Genomic DNA, 18,051 nt, shown 5'->3' with positions numbered 1-18,051 from the left:
TTGGTAATAAAGGAGAAAAGAACTATACCCATTTTAACTTAGTGCAATGTAAACATAAGTTTGGTTACAGAACTGTTTCTAAATATCAGCAATTGCTTTTTAAAGAAAACACAGGTTATTAAGAAGTAATTTAATAAGGACAAATTGGGTTTTAAATCTTAGATTATATAGGCCAACAACTAAATGGGAAGAATAGAAACTAAGCAATTGCTCAAGCCCCGAAACTTGAAAATAGCTTTCACTTTGCCCTTTCACTCTCAAACCAAATTGAATCAATTCGTAAATCCTGTTGGCCCTACACAACTTCAAAATTAACCTAATTACCTCTCACCCACTCTACCAAGCCACCTTTATCTCACACCTGCATTATTAAAATAGGCCTCCTAGCTGATTGTCCTAGCTCCCACCTAGCCTTTCTGTGTCAACCTTTTTAGCACTACAGTAAGAACGGTACTTTTGAAAGTATAAGTGGATATATCAGTTGCCTTTTCCACTTCTTTCCTATCTCACTCAGAGTAAAAGTCAGAGACCTACATGGGCCAAGGGACCCTTATAAATTCTGACCCTTAGTTACTTCTCTGACTTCATCTCTTTCTCCCCTTCCCCACATTCACTCTGTGCCAGGAACATGCCACCTACACTCCAGTCTCAATGTGCTTGAGCATTTTATACTTTTTCAAAGATAATTTACCACTCGATATCTATTGGGCTCTTTCCCATAGCTACAAGTAAGGTTGTAAGGTTCATCAAGTAGTCTGTATGAATGCAAATATTTAAAGTTAAACAGTATATGATCTACACAAATGTATACAAATGTCACCATCTCAGAGAAGCATTCCCTGGCCATCCTATTTAAAAACGTAACCCTCCTCCAGAAGTGCCCACCCCCATATTCTGACTTATTTCTCTATATAAGTATTTGTCACCATTTGACATATCAACATATTTCATTTAGTTTAAGACACCACCCCATTCCATTGGTTTAATATTTTATAAGGCTCAGTATCCTTTTATAATCTATGGAGAAAAACAACCAAATAAACTACATCATTGCTTTTAAGAAGCATCCTGGTTTCAAGGATGAAAAGAAGTATACTTTGAAGCAATGACTATGGTCATTTATTTGTGTTTTAGAATTAAGCAACAAGAAAAGAGGGATTGTTATATTTATTCTCCACAACTTAACATTGCTAGGGAGAATATAATAGATATTTGAGAGGTATTTTTGGTTGAATGAATAAAATAAAAGTAAATTAAACTTTGCATTTTCTATAGGGAAAATTTAAAAGATAATGGCATACATTTGACATTTATAATCAGCTATAAGCTGAATACATTTTTAGATAAGATACTATAGAATTCAGAAGTCAAAAGATGGAAGGATACCTTAATCAATAAAGAAATAAAATCACGGACTTTAACAGATTGCACAGCATGGCCCCACACACACACATATGCATACAAACACATACAGACATCAAAAACTGACTGAATCAAAACAGTTACAAGGGAAAAAGTTCATTATGTACTGATAAAGGGGTAAATTCAACAAGATATAACAGCTATAAACATATGCACCTAGCAGTAGAGCCCCAAAATATCTGAAACAAATGAAGATTTGAGGGGAGGAATAGACAGTTCTAAGTTACTAGAAAGACACTTCAATACACCCCTCTAAAAAATGGATAGAACATCTAGACAGAAGACCAAAATGGAAATATACGTGCATAATACTCTAAGTCAGCTAGACCTAACAGACATGCTATAGAACAACTCACCCAATAGCAGCAGGATACACACTCTTCCTGGGCGCACATGGGACATTCTCCAAAAGAAACCAAATTTAGGGGAAAACATAAGTCAATAACTAAAAAAATAAAACATTGAACTCATGCAAAATATCTTCTTGGACCACAATGAATGAAGCTAGAAATCAATAACAGAGGGAGAAATGGAAAATTCACAAATTAGAAAATTAATGAACTCTGAAACAACCAATGGATTAAATAGCAAATCAGAAGCAAAATTAGGGAACATCTTGAGGTGAATGAAAATGAATAACACAAGATACCAAAACATATGGGATGCACCGGAGGCAGTGATGAGAGGGAAAATGATAACTCTAAATGTTTACATTAAAAAAAAAAGACAACTTCATATCAGAGACCTAACATCAAAACTGGGAAACCTGCAGGAACTAGAAAGAGTAAATAGGAAAAGGAAGGAAATAAAGATCTGAGCAGAGATAAATGCAATAAAGAAAACAGAAATAGAGAACCAACAAAGCCAAAGTTCAAAAATTGACAAGCCTTTAGGTAGTCTGATAAAGAACACAAATTGAAATCAGAAATCAAAAGGGAATAATATTAAAAACCCCACTGAAGTAAGGACTATAAGACAATACTAAGAAAAAAACTGTAAACCAATAAATCAGATATATTACATGAAACAAATTTTTTAAACACCAACATACAAACTACCTACACTGACTCAAGAATTAATAGATCAACAAAAGAATGATTAGTAAGGAGAATGAATCAGACAAAGTCCAGCATCCCTCATGATGAAAACACTCAGAGAACTAGAAATACAAGGAAACTTCCTCAACTTGATAAAAGGCATATATGAAAATCCTATAGTTAACATCTTACTTAGTGGGTTAAACTAAAATCTTTTCCTCTAAGATAAGGAACAAGACAAAGATGCCCACTGCCATAACTGTTATTCAATATTGTGCTAGAAGTTCTTGCCAGAGCAATCAGGTAAAAAGAAAAAGAAGGAAAGAAAGAAAGAAAAAGGCATCCTAATTGGAAAGGAAGAACTAAACTTTCCCTATATGCAGATGTCATGATCCTATATACAGAAAATCCTGAAAAATTCAGAAAACCCCTGGAGCTAATAAATTAATTCAGCAAAGTGGTAGGGTATAGGATCAACACCAGAAAGTCAGTAGTGTTTCTATACAGAATGAACTCCATCAGAAGAAGAAATCAAGGAAAAAAGTCAAAGGGATAAAATGCTGAATACTGCCTTTAAAGTAATAATATTGAACATTAATGGATTAAACTCCCCAAAAGACACAGACTAATAGAATGGATAAAAAATACGATCCATCTATATGCTATATACAAGAGACTCACTTTAGACTCAAGGACATAAATAGGTTGAGAGTGAAAAGCTATAAAGAAGTATTTCAGACAAACAGTAACCAAAAATGAGAGGAGGCAGCTATACTAATACCAGACAAAATAGATTTTAAATGTAAAACAATTAAAAGACAAAGAAGGACAGTATATTTGAATAAAAGGGGCAATCAACCAAGAGGAAATATTCATAAATATCTAGACTCCTAGAGTACCCCAAAATACATTAGGCAAATACTGGCAACACTGAAAGCAGAAATAGATGTCTGTATAATAACTGTTGGAGAATTCAATATAACACCCTCATCAGAGCATCTAGACAAAGGATCAGTAAGGAAACAGTGAATTTAAGTAACGTGATAAATGAACTAGACCTCACAGACATATAAAGAACATTATACCCCACAACAGCAGGATATATATTCTTCTCAAGTACTCAAAGAACATTCTCTAGGATACATCACACGTTGGGTCACAAAACAGGTCTCAATAAATTTAAAACTATTGAAATTATACACTGCATTTTATCTAATCAAAATGAAATGAAGCTGGAAATCAATAACAGGCAGAGGACTAGAATTTTTTTTTAATTATGGAGTTTAAACAACACATGCAAACAATCAGTTTGGGGACAACCAAATCAAGAGGCTGAGCCCTCAGTCTTGGGGTTCACCCTTATTAAATTTATTCCTGCAAAGGATAGGCTAAGCCTACTTACGAATATGCCTAAAAGTCACCCCAGAAAACCTCTTTTGTTGCTCAGATGTGGCCGCGCTCTCTAAGCCGACACAACAAGTGAACTCACTGCCCTTCCCCTCCACGTGGGACATGACTCCCAGGGGAATAAATCTCCCTGGCACCATGCGATAGAAAACCCAAAACAAGATGGAAGCCAGTATCAAGGGATTGAGAAAACCTTCTTGACCAAAAGGGGGAAAAGAAAAATGAGGAAAAATGAAGTGTTAGTGGCTGAGAAATATCAGAATCAAGAGGTTATCCTAGAGGTTATTCTTGAGCATTATACAGATATCTCCTTTTCAGTTTATAGTGTATTGGAGTGGCTAGAGGGAAGTACCTAAAACTGTTGAGCTGTGTTCTAGCAGTCTTGTTTCTTGAAGATGATTATAAAATTATATAGCTTTTACAATGTGACTGGGTGACTGTATGTGTATGATGCTCCTTTCATTTAGGGTATGGAGAAATGAGTAAAAAATATGGATAAAAATAAACAAATAATAGGAGGAACAAAGGTTAAAAAAAATGGGTAGATGGAAATACTAGTGGTCAATGAGAGGGAGGGGTAAGGGTTATAGTACGTATGAGTTTTTTACTTTTTTTCTTTTTCATTTCTTTTGCTGGAGTGATGCAAATGCTAAAAATGATCATGGTGATGAATATACAACTATGTGATGAAAGTGTGAGCCATTGACTGTAAACTATGTGTGAAACGTTTATATGTTAAGAATGTATGTTTGTATGTTGCTTTATCAATAAAAATATGTTTTAAAAAATCAGTGGGTCAGAGAAGAAATTCCAAGAGATATCAGTAAAGAGAGACAAATGAAAATGAAAACATATCAAGACTTATGGGATGCAGCAAAGGCAGTGCTGAAAGGGAAATCCATTGCCCTAAATGCCTATACTAAAAAAGAAGAAAGAACTACAAAGACCTGACTGCACATCAGGATGAACTACAAAAATAACAGAAAACTAACTCCAAAGAAAACAAGAGAGAAATAAGGATTAGAGCATAAATAAATGAAATTGAGAGTAAAAATCAATAGACTCAACAGAAACAGAAGTTGGTTCTTAAAGAAAAAAATAAAATTGACAAACCTTAGCTAGACTGATAAAGAAAAAGAGAGAAGGCATAAATAAAATCTGAAATGAGAGGAGGAACATTACTACTGACCCCACAAAAATAAAAAAGATCATAAGAGGAGATCTATGAGTAGCTGTATGCCAACAAACTAGACAACTTAGATGAAATGGAGAACTTCCTAGAAACACATGAACAACATATACTGACTCTAGAAGAAACAGAAGATCAGCAAACCAACCACAAGTAAAGAGACTGAATTGGTCATTAAAAAACCTCCCAACAGGGCAGGCCACAGTGGCTCAGCAGGCAGACTTCTTGCCTGCCATGCCAGAGTCCCGGGTTCAACTCTTGGTGCCTGCCCATGCCAGGAAAAAAAAAAAAATCCCAACAAATAAAATCCCAGGACCAGTTGGCTTCACAGGTGAATTCTACCAGTCATTCCAAGAAGCATAAATACCAATCCTGCTCAAACCCTAATAAAAAAATTGAAGAGAAATGAATACTGCCTAACTCATTTTATGAAGCCAACATCACCCTAATACCAAAGCCAGACAAAGATACTACAAGAAAACTACAGACCAATTTTTCTAATAAATATAGACACAAAAGTCCTCAACAAAATACTTGCAAATTGAATCCAAAAGCACATTAAAAGAATTATGCAGTATGATCAAGTGGCTTTTATTCCAGGTATGCAAGGATGGTTCAATACAAGAAAATCATTTAATATAATATTCCATATCATTAAACTAAAGGGGAAAACCCACATGATCTTGACTGATGTAGAAAAGGGATTTGACAGAGTCAGCATATTTTCTTGATAAAAAACTCTAAGAAAAATAGAAATAGAAAGAAATCTCAAAATGATAAAGGGCATACATGAAAACCCTACAGATAACATCATACTCAATGGTGAAAGATTGAAAGCTTTTCCTTGTTAAGATCTGGAACAAGCCAAGAATGCCTGCTGTCACCATTGTTACTTATTTTTGTACTGGAAATTCTAGCTAGAGTGTTTAGGCACGAGAAAGAAATGAAAGGCATCCAAATCAGAAAGGAAAAAGCAAAATTTTCACTGTGTGCAGTTGGCATGATACTATATTTAAAATTTCCAAAAATCTACCACAAAGCTCCTGGAGCTAATAAACAAATTCAGAAAAGTGGCAGGACACAAGATCAACATGCAAAACTCAGTAGTATTTCTATACACTAGTAAAGAACAATCTGAGGAGGAAATTAAGACAATAATTTCATTTACAATAGCAACTAAAATAAATATCTACAAATAAACTTAACTAAGGATGCTGTGCCAGTTTGAAACTGTTGTGTACCCCAGAAGAGCCATGTTCTTTAATCTTGTTACAATATACTGTGTGGGATCTTTTTGATTAAGTTGTTTCCATGAGGATGTGACCCACTCAATTGTGGGGAGGACCTTCTGATTAGGTGGTTTCCATGGAGCTGTGTTTCTGCCCATTCAAGGTGAGGTTGCTTACTGGAGTCCTTTAAGAGGGAACCATTTTGGAAAAAGCAGACAGAGCTGGCATGAGACCCAGACATCTTAGAGATGAAGAAAATGCCCCCAGGGAAGCTGTTCGAAAACAGAAGCCAAAGGACTAGCACATGTCATCCATTTGTCTTCCTAGCCGACAGAGATGTTCCAGATCCATTGGCCTTTTTTGAGTCAAGGTATCTTTCCCTGAATGCCTTAGTTTGGACATTCTTATGGTCTTAGAATTGTTCCCTTGTCACATAATAATTTCCTTTTTAAAAGCCATTCCATTTCTGATATATTGCATTCTGACAGGCTTTAATAAACCAATACAGATGTAAAGGACCTATGAACAAATAACTGCAAGATATTGCTAAAAGAAATCAAGTAAGGCCTAAGTAGATGGAAGGACATACTGTGTTCATGGACTGGAAGATTAAATATAGTTAAGATGTCAATTCTACCCAAATTGATTTACAGATTTAACTCAAAACCAATAAAAATTCCAACAGCTTACTTTGCAGAAAGTAAAAAAAAAAAAAAAAAACACATCAAGTTTGGAAGGCCAAGGTGCCCCAATTAGCAAAAAAACACCTTAAAGACAAACAAAGTTGGAGGACAGACACTTCCTGACTTTAAAGCATATTACAAAGCTGAAGTAGTCTAAACAGCATAGTTCTTGCATAAAGATAGATATATTGATCACTGGAATCAAATCAAGAGTTCATATACGGTCAATTTATTTTTGACAAGGCTGCCAAGTCCACTTAACTGGGACAGAGTGATCTCTTCAACAAATTGTACTAGGAGAACTAGGTATCTATATCCAAAAGAATGAAAGAAGAACAATATCTCACACCTTATAGAAAAATTAACTCAAAAAATGGATCGAAGACCTAAATATTAGAACTAGGATAAAACATAAAACTTCTAGCAGAAAAATATGGAGAAGCATATTAAAGTCTTGCATTAGGAGACAGTTTCTTAGACCTTACATTCAAAGCATAAGTAACGATAGTAGAAACAAATAAATGGCATCTCCTCAATATTGAATATCTTTGTTTTTCAAAGGACTTTGTCAAGTAAAAAGGCAGTCTACTCAACGGGAGAAAATATTTGGAAAACACATATCCAATAAGGATTAAATATCCAGAATATATATTTTTAATCCTACAACTGAACAATGAAAAGGCAAACGACCCAAATTAAAAATGGGCAAAAGACATGGATAGACTTTTCCATAGAAGAAATGCAAATGGCTCAAAAGCACATATAAAGAGATGTTCAACATCTCTAACTATTAGGGAAAGCAAATCAAAACCACAATGAGATATCATTTTGCACCTACTAGATTGAACACAATTTAAAAGAAAAAAAAAAACAGAAAACTACAAGTGCTAGAGAGGATGTGGAGAAACAGGAACACCTATTCACCGCTGGTAGGAATGTAGAATGGTGCATTGCTCTGGAAAGTAGTTTGGCAGTTCCTCAGGAAGCTGAACAGAGAACGGCCATATGATCTGGCAATCCCATTACTAGGTATATACATAGAAGAAATGAAAGCAGGGATGTAAATAGATATTTGCACACCAATATTTATAGTGGCATTAGTCATAATTGCCCAAGAGTTCATCAATGGATGAGTGCATAAATAAATTGTGGTATATACATATATGCATATGATGGAATAGTAGCAGCTGTAAAAAAGAATGAACTAATGATGCAAGCAACAATGTAGATGAAACTGGAGAACATTATGTTGAGCAAAACAAGCTGGAAACAAAAGGACAAATATTGCTATAATCTCACTGGTAAGGAATAATTATGACAAGCAAACTCTGGGAGTTAAAATCTAGAGTGCAGATTACCAGGAGACAGAAAGATGGTAGAGAATGGGCAGATGATGTTTAACCTGTAAAGAACATTCTATAAAGTTTATTGTAAATGTTCAGAAATGGATAGCTCAATAATATATAATGGTAGCAAAATACTGTAAGTATAACTAATAATGCTGAGTGCGAGTATGGTTGAAAGGGAAAGACTAAGGTCACGTGTGCCACTAGAAGGAAAGCTAGAGGATAAAACATGGGTCCATATAACATAGCAAAACATATGGTGGACTATGAGTGGTTAATTTTACAAATATAAGAAAGTTCTTACATGAACTAATTGTAAGGTGTTAACAGAGTAGTGAGTGGTAAAATACAATTAATGCAAACTAAGGACTATAGTTAGCAGTGACACTCTAATATTCTTTCATCAATTGTAACAAAAGCATTATATCAAAGTTAAGTGTAAATAATGGGGGCGTATAAGGGGGATAGGAATTTTTTTTCAGAGGAATTAGAATGTTCTCATATTAATTGTGGCGGTGAATGCATATCTATTCAATAATACCAAGAGATAGTGATTGTACACTTTGGATGCATTGTATGGGAAGTGAATAAAACCTTTTTTTTTTAATCCTCTGAACTGCACAACACAGCAAACCCTCTGTTAAACCATGGACTGAAGTTAATAGTACAATTATTAAAGTATATCACACCAAAGAAAGGTGTTAATAGGGTGTATTAATAAGGAAACCTGTATTGTGTATCATTGTTCTGTAAACCCACAGCTTCTAATTTTAAAAAATTGAAGTACAAGGAGAAAAAGACAAAAATGCAATCTTTTTATGGGGAAACTCTTTTCTATCTGACATTTAAAGAGATAAAAAGTAACATGGAAAATGAAGAATATAAGTAATCAGATTAACTGAACAAACAGTTATAGTCAACTATGCAAAAATGTTCCTTTTTATTGTTAAGAGAATATCAAACCTGTTCATATTTTTGCTTTGGTCACTAAATACAGTCTAAACAATGAAAGTCAGAATCAAACTAAGCAGGGATGACAACAACAAAGCAAAAACAGAAAGCGATGAAGCCTATCAGGTATAACTATATATATGTAGTTTAAACTCCTATGCTAACAAAAAAAGATTCAAATTTTCCCCATCCTATAATTGGTAGATAAATATTTTTTTTAGCCTTTGGAATAGCTGGATAATTCTTTCACTTATATTTTTAATCTTCTGTGACAAACATTTAATTAATTTGACTAAAGTTTTACCTTCAGTTACTTGTAATATATACACTTTAATTCTACTAATTGTTGACAAGATATACAATATGCTAACTAAAGACATCCAATATATGCTAACAAATGACATCCAAAATAGACAGATTACAAATAAAATTATGGGAATAATTTTTAAAAAAAAGAACAAAACTAACCAATGGAAAGCATGAAAAAATAATGGAGGCAAAAGTAGAAATACAGCAAAACAATGGGAAAAAAAAGCTAAAAGCTGATTCCTGGATCAAAAGAATGAAACAAATTTCTGTCAGATATGAACTTTCAGAAGGAAAAACAATCTGAAAAAATACGGGAAAATGAGACTTAAGCAACAAATACACCAGGGTTTTATATTTTATATATTACGTTTGTGTGTGTGTGTATATATATTTAAGTCTCAATTTATGCAAATAAATTTTAAAACTTTGATTCAACTTCCATTGAATAGAAACTACTATTTATTAAATGTCTGAATAGATGAATTAACTGCAGAATTTATGGGATTATCCCTCTGTATTAGTTAGGGTTCTCTAGAGAAACAGAATCAACAGAAATATTCGTAAATATAAAATTCATAATAGCAGCTCACGTAACTGTGGGAATGTAGTGTCCAGAATCCATAAGGCAGGCTGTGAAGCTGACAATTCTAATGGAGGGTCTTGATGAACGTCACAGGAGAGGCTCACCAGCAGAAGCAGGAAGAGAACATGTCTCTTCTGAATCCTCCTTAAAAGGCTTAAAGAAGACACTCCCCTTGGCTGATTACAAGTGGAATCATCTGTCGATGTAGCTGACAGGATCATGATTTAATTCTATAAAAAGTCCTCATAGCAACAGACAGGCCAGCACTAGCCCAAACAGACAAACAGGTACCACCACCAGGCCAAGTTGACACATGAATGTAACCATGACAGTCCATCCTTTGTCAACTTGACAGCTATACTCATCACCTTAAACCACAGTAAATTTCTAAATAGAAAACAATAAAAGACATTTTTTTCCCTCACCTAAAAATACTCAACTGTCCTGCATATAACTGGAAACACATTAAATCTCTCCAGAATAGGGTGCAAGACCTTGGGTAATATTCATTCTTTTTTTTTTTTTTTTTTTAGGATTATACCTCTGATTTTTTTTTTTTTTTTTTTTTTTTTTTTATTAACGGAAAGAAAAAAAAGAAATTAACACAACATTTAGAAATCATACCATTCTACATATGCACTCAGTAATTCTTAACATCATCACATAGATGCATGATCATTGTTTCTTAGTACATTTGCATCAGTTTAGAGGAACTAGCAACACAACAGAAAAAGATATAAAATGTCAATATAAAGAAAAGAAATAAAAGTAGTAGTAATAGTAAAAAACAACAACAACAAACAAACCAACAAGCAAACAAAAACAAAAAAAAACCCTATAGCTCAGATGCAGCTTCATTCAGTATTTTAACATGATTACTTTACAATTAGGTATTATTGTGCTGTCCATTTTTGAGTTTTTGTATCTAGTCCTGTTGCACAATCTGTATCCCTTCAGCTTCAATTACCCATTGTCTTACCCTGTTTCTAACTCCTGCTGAACTCTGTTACCAATGACATATTTCAAGTTTATTCTCGAATGTCCGTTCACAACAGTGGGACCATACAGTATTTGTCCTTTAGTTTTTGGCTGGATTCCCTCAGCATAATATTCTCTAGGTCCATCCATGTTATTACATGGTTCACAAGTTTATCTTGTCTTAAAGCTGCATAATATTCCATCGTATGTATATACCACAGTTTGTTTAGCCACTCTTCTGTTGATGGAGATTTTGGCTGTTTCCATCTCTTTGCAATTGTAAATAACGCTGCTATAAACATTGGTGTGCAAATGTCCGTTTGTGTCTTTGCCCTTAAGTCCTTTGAGTAGATACCTAGCAATGGTATTGCTGGGTCGTATGGCAATTCTATATTCAGCTTTTTGAGGAACCGCCAAACTGCCTTCCACAGTGGTTGCACCCTTTGACATTCCCACCAACAGTGAATAAGTGTGCCTCTTTCTCCGCATCCTCTCCAGCACTTGTCATTTTCTGTTTTGTTGATAATGGCCATTCTGGTGGGTGTGAGATGATATCTCATTGTGGTTTAGATTTGCATTTCTCTAATGGCCAGGGACATTGAGCATCTCTTCATGTGCCTCTTGGCCATCCGTATTTCTTCTTCTGGTAGGTGTCTGTTTAAGTCTTTTTCCCATTTTGTAATTGGGTTGGCTGTCTTTTTGTTGTTGAGTTGAATAATCTCTTTATAAATTCTGGATACTAGACCCTTATCTGATATGTCATTTCCAAATATTGTCTCCCATTGTGTAGGCTGTCTTTCTACTTTCTTGATGAAGTTCTCTGATGCACAAAAGTGTTTAATTTTGAGAAGCTCCCATTTATTTATTTCCTTCTTCAGTGTTCTTGCTTTAGGTTTAAGGTCCATAAAACCACCTCCAGTTGTAAGATCCATAAGATATCTCCCAACATTTTCCTCTAACTGTTTTATGGTCTTAGACCTAATGTTTAGATCTTTGATCCATTTTGAGTTAACTTTTGTATAGGGTGTGAGAGATGGGTCTTCTTTCATTCTTTTGCATATGGATATCCAGTTCTCTAGGCACCATTTATTGAAGAGACTGTTCTGTCCCAGGTGAGTTGGCTTGACTGCCTTATCAAAGATCAAATGTCCATAGATGAGAGGGTCTATATCTGAGCACTCTATTCGATTCCATTGGTCGATATATCTATCTTTATGCCAATACCATGCTGTTTTGACCACTGTGGCTTCATAATATGCCTTAAAGTCAGGCAGCGCGAGACCTCCAGCTTCGTTTTTTTTCCTCAAGATGTTTTTAGCAATTCGGGGTACCCTGCCCTTCCAGATAAATTTGCTTATTGGTTTTTCTATTTCTGAAAAATATGTTGTTGGGATTTTGATTGGTATTGCATTGAATCTGTAAATCAATTTAGGTAGGATTGACATCTTAACTATATTTAGTCTTCCAATCCATGAACACGGTACGCCCTTCCATCTATTTAGGTCTTCTGTGATTTCTTTTAACAGTTTTTTGTAGTTTTCTTTATATAGGTTTTTTGTCTCTTTGGTTAAATTTATTCCTAGGTATTTTATTCTTTTAGTTGCGATTGTAAATGGGATTCGTTTCTTGATTTCTACCTCAGCTTGTTCATTACTAGTGTATAGAAAAGCTACAGATTTTTGAATGTTGATCTTGTAGCCTGCTACTTTGCTGTACTCATTTATTAGCTCTAGTAATTTTGTTGTGGATTTTTCTGGGTTTTCTACATATAGTATCATATCGTCTGCAAACAGTGATAGTTTTACTTCTTCCTTTCCAATTTTGATGCCTTGTATTTCTTTTTCTTGCCTAATTGCTCTGGCTAGAACTTCCAACACAATGTTGAATAATAGTGGTGATAGTGGACATCCTTGTCTTGTTCCTGATCTTAGGGGGAAAGTTTTCAATTTTTCCCCATTGAGGATGATATTAGCTGTGGGTTTTTCATATATTCCCTCTATCATTTTAAGGAAGTTCCCTTGTATTCCTATCTTTTGAAGTGTTTTCAGCAGGAAAGGATGTTGAATCTTGTCAAATGCCTTCTCTGCATCAATTGAGATGATCATGTGATTTTTCTGCTTTGATTTGTTGATATGGTGTATTACATTAATTGATTTTCTTATGTTGAACCATCCTTGCATACCTGGGATGAATCCTACTTGGTCATGATGTATAATTCTTTTAATGTGTTGCTGGATACGATTTGCTAGAATTTTATTGAGGATTTTTGCATCTGTATTCATTAGAGAGATTGGTCTGTAGTTTTCTTTTTTTGTAATATCTTTGCCTGGTTTTGGTATGAGGGTGATGTTGGCTTCATAGAATGAATTAGGTAGTTTTCCCTCCACTTCGATTATGTTGAAGAGTTTGAGGAGAGTAGGTACTAATTCTTTCTGGAATGTTTGATAGAATTCACATGTGAAGCCGTCTGGTCCTGGACTTTTCTTTTTAGGGAGGTTTTGAATAACTAATTCAATCTCTTTACTTGTGATTGGTTTGTTGAGGTCGTCTATTTCTTCTTGAGTCAAAGTTGGTTGTTCATGTCTTTCCAGGAACCTGTCCATTTCTTCTAAATTGTTGTATTTATTAGCGTAAAGTTGTTCATAGTATCCTGTTATTACCTCCTTTATTTCTGTGAGGTCTGTAGTTATGTCTCCTCTTTCATTTCTAATCTTATTTATTTGCATCCTCTCTCTTCTTCTTTTTGTCAATCTTGCTAAGGGCCCATCAATCTTGTTGATTTTCTCATAGAACCAACTTCTGGTCTTATTGATTTTCTCTATTGTTTTCATGTTTTCAATTTCATTTATTTCTGCTCTAATCTTTGTTATTTCTTTCCTTTTGCTTGCTTTGGGATTAGTTTGCTGTTCTTTCTCCAGTTCTTCCAAGTGGACAGTTAATTCCTGCATTTTTGCCTTTTCTTCTTTTCTGATAAAGGCATTTAGGGCAATAAATTTCCCTCTTAGCACTGCCTTTGCTGCGTCCCATAAGTTTTGATATGTTGTGTCTTCATTTTCATTTGCCTCTAGGTATTTACTAATTTCTCTTGCAATTTCTTCTTTGACCCACTTGTTGTTTAAGAGTGTGTTGTTGAGCCTCCATGTATTTATGAATTTTCTGGCACTCCGCCTATTATTGATTTCCAACTTCATTCCTTTATGATCCGAGAAAGTGTTGTGTATGATTTCAATCTTTTTAAATTTGTTAAGACTTGCTTTGTGACCCAGCATATGGTCTATCTTTGAGAATGATCCATGAGCACTTGAAAAAAAGGTGTATCCTGCTGTTGTGGGATGTAATGTCCTATAAATGTCTGTTAAGTCAAGTTCATTTATAGTAATATTCAGGTTCTCTATTTCTTTATTGATCCTCTGTGTAGATGTTCTGTCCATTGATGAGAGTGGTGAATTGAAGTCTCCAACTATTATGGTATATGTGTCTATTTCCCTTTTCAGTGTTTGTAGTGTATTCCTCACGTATTTTGGGGCATTCTGGTTCGGTGCGTAAATATTTATGATTGTTATGTCTTCTTGTTTAATTGTTCCTTTTATTAGTAGATAGTGTCCTTCTTTGTCTCTTTTAACTGTTTTACATTTGAAGTCTAATTTGTTGGATATTAGTATAGCCACTCCTGCTCTTTTCTGGTTGTTGTTTGCATGAAATATCTTTTCCCAACCTTTCACTTTCAACCTATATTTATCTTTGGGTCTAAGATGTGTTTCCTGTAGACAGCATATAGAAGGATCCTGTTTTTTAATCCATTCTGCCAGTCTATGTCTTTTAATTGGGGAATTCAGTCCATTGACATTTAGAGTTATTACTGTTTGGATAATATTTTCCTCTACCATTTTGCCTTTTGTATTATATATATCATATCTGTCTTTCCTTCTTTCTACACTTTTCTCCATGTCTCTCTCTTCTGTCTTTTTGTATCTGACTCTAGTGCTTCCTTTAGTATTTCTTGCAAAGCTGGTCTCTTGGTCACAAATTCTCTTAGTGACTTTTTGTCTGAGAATGTTTTAAATTCTCCCTCATTTTTGAAGGACAATTTTGCTGGATATAGGAGTCTTGGCTGGCAGTTTTTCTCTTTTAGTAACTTAAATATATCATCCCACTGTCTTCTAGCTTCCATGGTTTCTGCTGAGAAATCTACACATAGTCTTATTGGGTTTCCCTTGTATGTGACGGATTGTTTTTCTCTCGCTGCCTTCAAGATCCTCTCTTTCTCTTTGACCTCTGACATTCTAACTAGTAAGTGTCTTGGGGAACGCCTATTTGTGTCTAATCTCTTTGGGGTGCGCTGCACTTCTTGGATCTGTAATTTTAGGTCTTTCATAAGAGTTGGGAAATTTTCAGTGATAATTTCTTCCATTAGTTTTTCTCCTCCTTTTCCCTTCTCTTCTCCTTCTGGGATACCCACTACACGTATATTTGTACGGTTCACATTGTCCTTGAGTTCCCTGATACCTTGTTCAAATTTTTCCATTCTTTTCCGGATAGTTTCTGTTTCTTTTTGGAGTTCAGATGTTTCATCCTCCAAATCACTAATTCTATCTTCTGTTTCTTTAAATCTGTCATTGTAGGTATCCATTGTTTTTTCCATCTTTTCTACTTTATCTTTCACTTCCATAAGTTCTGTGATTTGTTTTTTCAGTTTTTCTATTTCTTCTTTATGTTCAGCCCATGTCTTCTTCATGTCCTCCCTCAATTTATCGATTTCGTTTTTGAAGAGGTTTTCCATTTCTGTTCGTATATTCAGCATTAGTTGTTTCAGCTCCTGTATCTCATTTGAACTATTGGTTTCTTCGTTTGACTGGGCCATATGTTCAATTTTCTGAGCGTGATCCGTTATCTTCTGCTGGCGTCTGGGCATTTAGTCAGATTTCCCCGGGTGTTCGACCCCACAGGTTGAAAGATTTTTCTGCGCAGTCTCTGGGTTCTGTTCTTCCTATCCTGCCCAGTAGGTGGCACACGTGGCACACGCCTGTCTGTGGGTTCCACCAGCGAAAGTTGCTGTGGGTCCCTCAACTCTGGAAAACTCTCGCCGTAGGGGAGGTTCGGCAACCGAAGCGTCTTGGAAGAATGCCAGCCGGCCCGGGGTTCCAAACACGGGGAGGGTCGCCGGCTGTCGCAGCACAGGAGAGCGTCCGGCCAAATTAGCTAGTCGGCCCGGGGCACCAAGCGTGGCGGGAGGGCGCCAGCTGTCGCAGCCCGGGAGAGTGCACTGCTCCCAGCCGACGGGGGAGTCACGTGTTTGGAAGGGATCCCCCGGTCACTGTTCTCCGCAGTCTGGGGATTTCCGACCCAACTATCTCAGTTGTTCCGGGGGGCCTCGTGTGGTGGGGGCACCAGCCGCCGCGGCCTAAGGGGACCGCCTGTCCAATTCTACCAGCTGGCCTGGGAAGGTGGAAGGGAGGGACTCCGGTCGCTTGCTGTCCCACCCAGGAAAGCCCGTGCCCCTTGGTGATCTCACCGGAGCTGGTTCTCCCAGATAGTCAGCCGTTCCAGGATGGGGTACACTGTCCCTTTGATTTCCCTCGTGGCTCCGGGAGCTGCTCTGTATTATCTCCACTCCCCCAGTAGTTGTTCTGGAGGAGGAAAGGTGAGGGCGGCAAGGCTGTCGAGGCTGGTGGCGGAGGAGCACGGTGAAGGCGGGGGAAGAGGGCACCGTGTTGGTTGGAGAGCAGCCGGAGCAGGAGGGGGAGGAGGGGGGTAGAGAGGGGGGGGGTAGGGAGGTCGGGCGGCTCGGCTGCTGCGGGGCGCGTGCGCCGCGCGGCGGTCCGGCGGAGAGAGAGAGGGGGTAGGGAGGTCGGGCGGCTCGGCTGCTGCGGGGCGCGTGCGCCGCGCGGCGGTCCAGCGGAGAGAGAGAGGGGGTAGGGAGGTCGGGCGGCTCGGCTGCTGCGGGGCGCGTGCGCCGCGTGGCGGTCCGGCGGAGAGAGAGAGGGGGTAGGGAGGTCGGGCGGCTCGGCTGCTGCGGGGCGCGTGCGCCGCGCGGCGGTCCGGCGGAGAGAGAGAGGGGGTAGGGAGGTCGGGCGGCTCGGCTGCTGCGGGGCGCGTGCGCCGCGCGGCGGTCCGGCGGAGAGAGAGAGGGGGTAGGGAGGTCGGGCGGCTCGGCTGCTGCGGGGCGCGTGCGCCGCGCGGCGGTCCGGCGGAGAGAGAGAGGGGGTAGGGAGGTCGGGCGGCTCGGCTGCTGCGGGGCGCGTGCGCCGCGCGGCGGTCCGGCGGAGAGAGACAACCTTGGGTAATATTCATTCTTAAACTTGATATCTTACAATTTAAATACTATAACATGAACAAAACAGCCTTACAGTCCTTGTTTCTATAACTGATTATGTGGTCATAGTTCATATTTATCACTACCCTCTTCCACTACCCATTTCATGTTCCCTTTATCCTCAGCGAGCACTTCAGCTGACCATGGTGCTTTGCCTGGTGGGGTGACCTAAACCTTCATTCCTGCATTTCAGAACCTCTTTGTCACCAGTTTTCCAATTATGGTCTTTCCAAGTCCCTGACCCTCCAGCCAAACCATTAGCAACAACCCATGAGGCAGTATACAAATAAACCTCTGGCCAGTTCTCCTTCCAAGCAAAATGAACAACCAAACCAGGTACACTGCTCAACGTTCTGCCTGCTGGAAGGATCTCCCCTCACCATTGTCCTTCAAGGACAGCCCAGAAAGGGGTTGTAGTGCTACAGCTGTCCAGTTTTGAATGTCTGTATATCGTGCAGAATCATCTGTAATCCAGACCCAAGTTTTCTCTTCCTCAGTCAATTCACTGTAAGGAACTCCCCAAGAGGCCATAGCTCTGGTCTGGGAAACAGAAGGTAATGTGGCAGGAGTGGAGACCATGGGCATTTGGGCCACTTCCTCATGT

This window comes from Tamandua tetradactyla, chromosome 7 (assembly GCF_023851605.1).
Source record: "Tamandua tetradactyla isolate mTamTet1 chromosome 7, mTamTet1.pri, whole genome shotgun sequence".
NCBI lineage: Eukaryota > Metazoa > Chordata > Mammalia > Pilosa > Myrmecophagidae > Tamandua > Tamandua tetradactyla.
Note: the sequence above shows the minus strand (reverse complement) of the source record.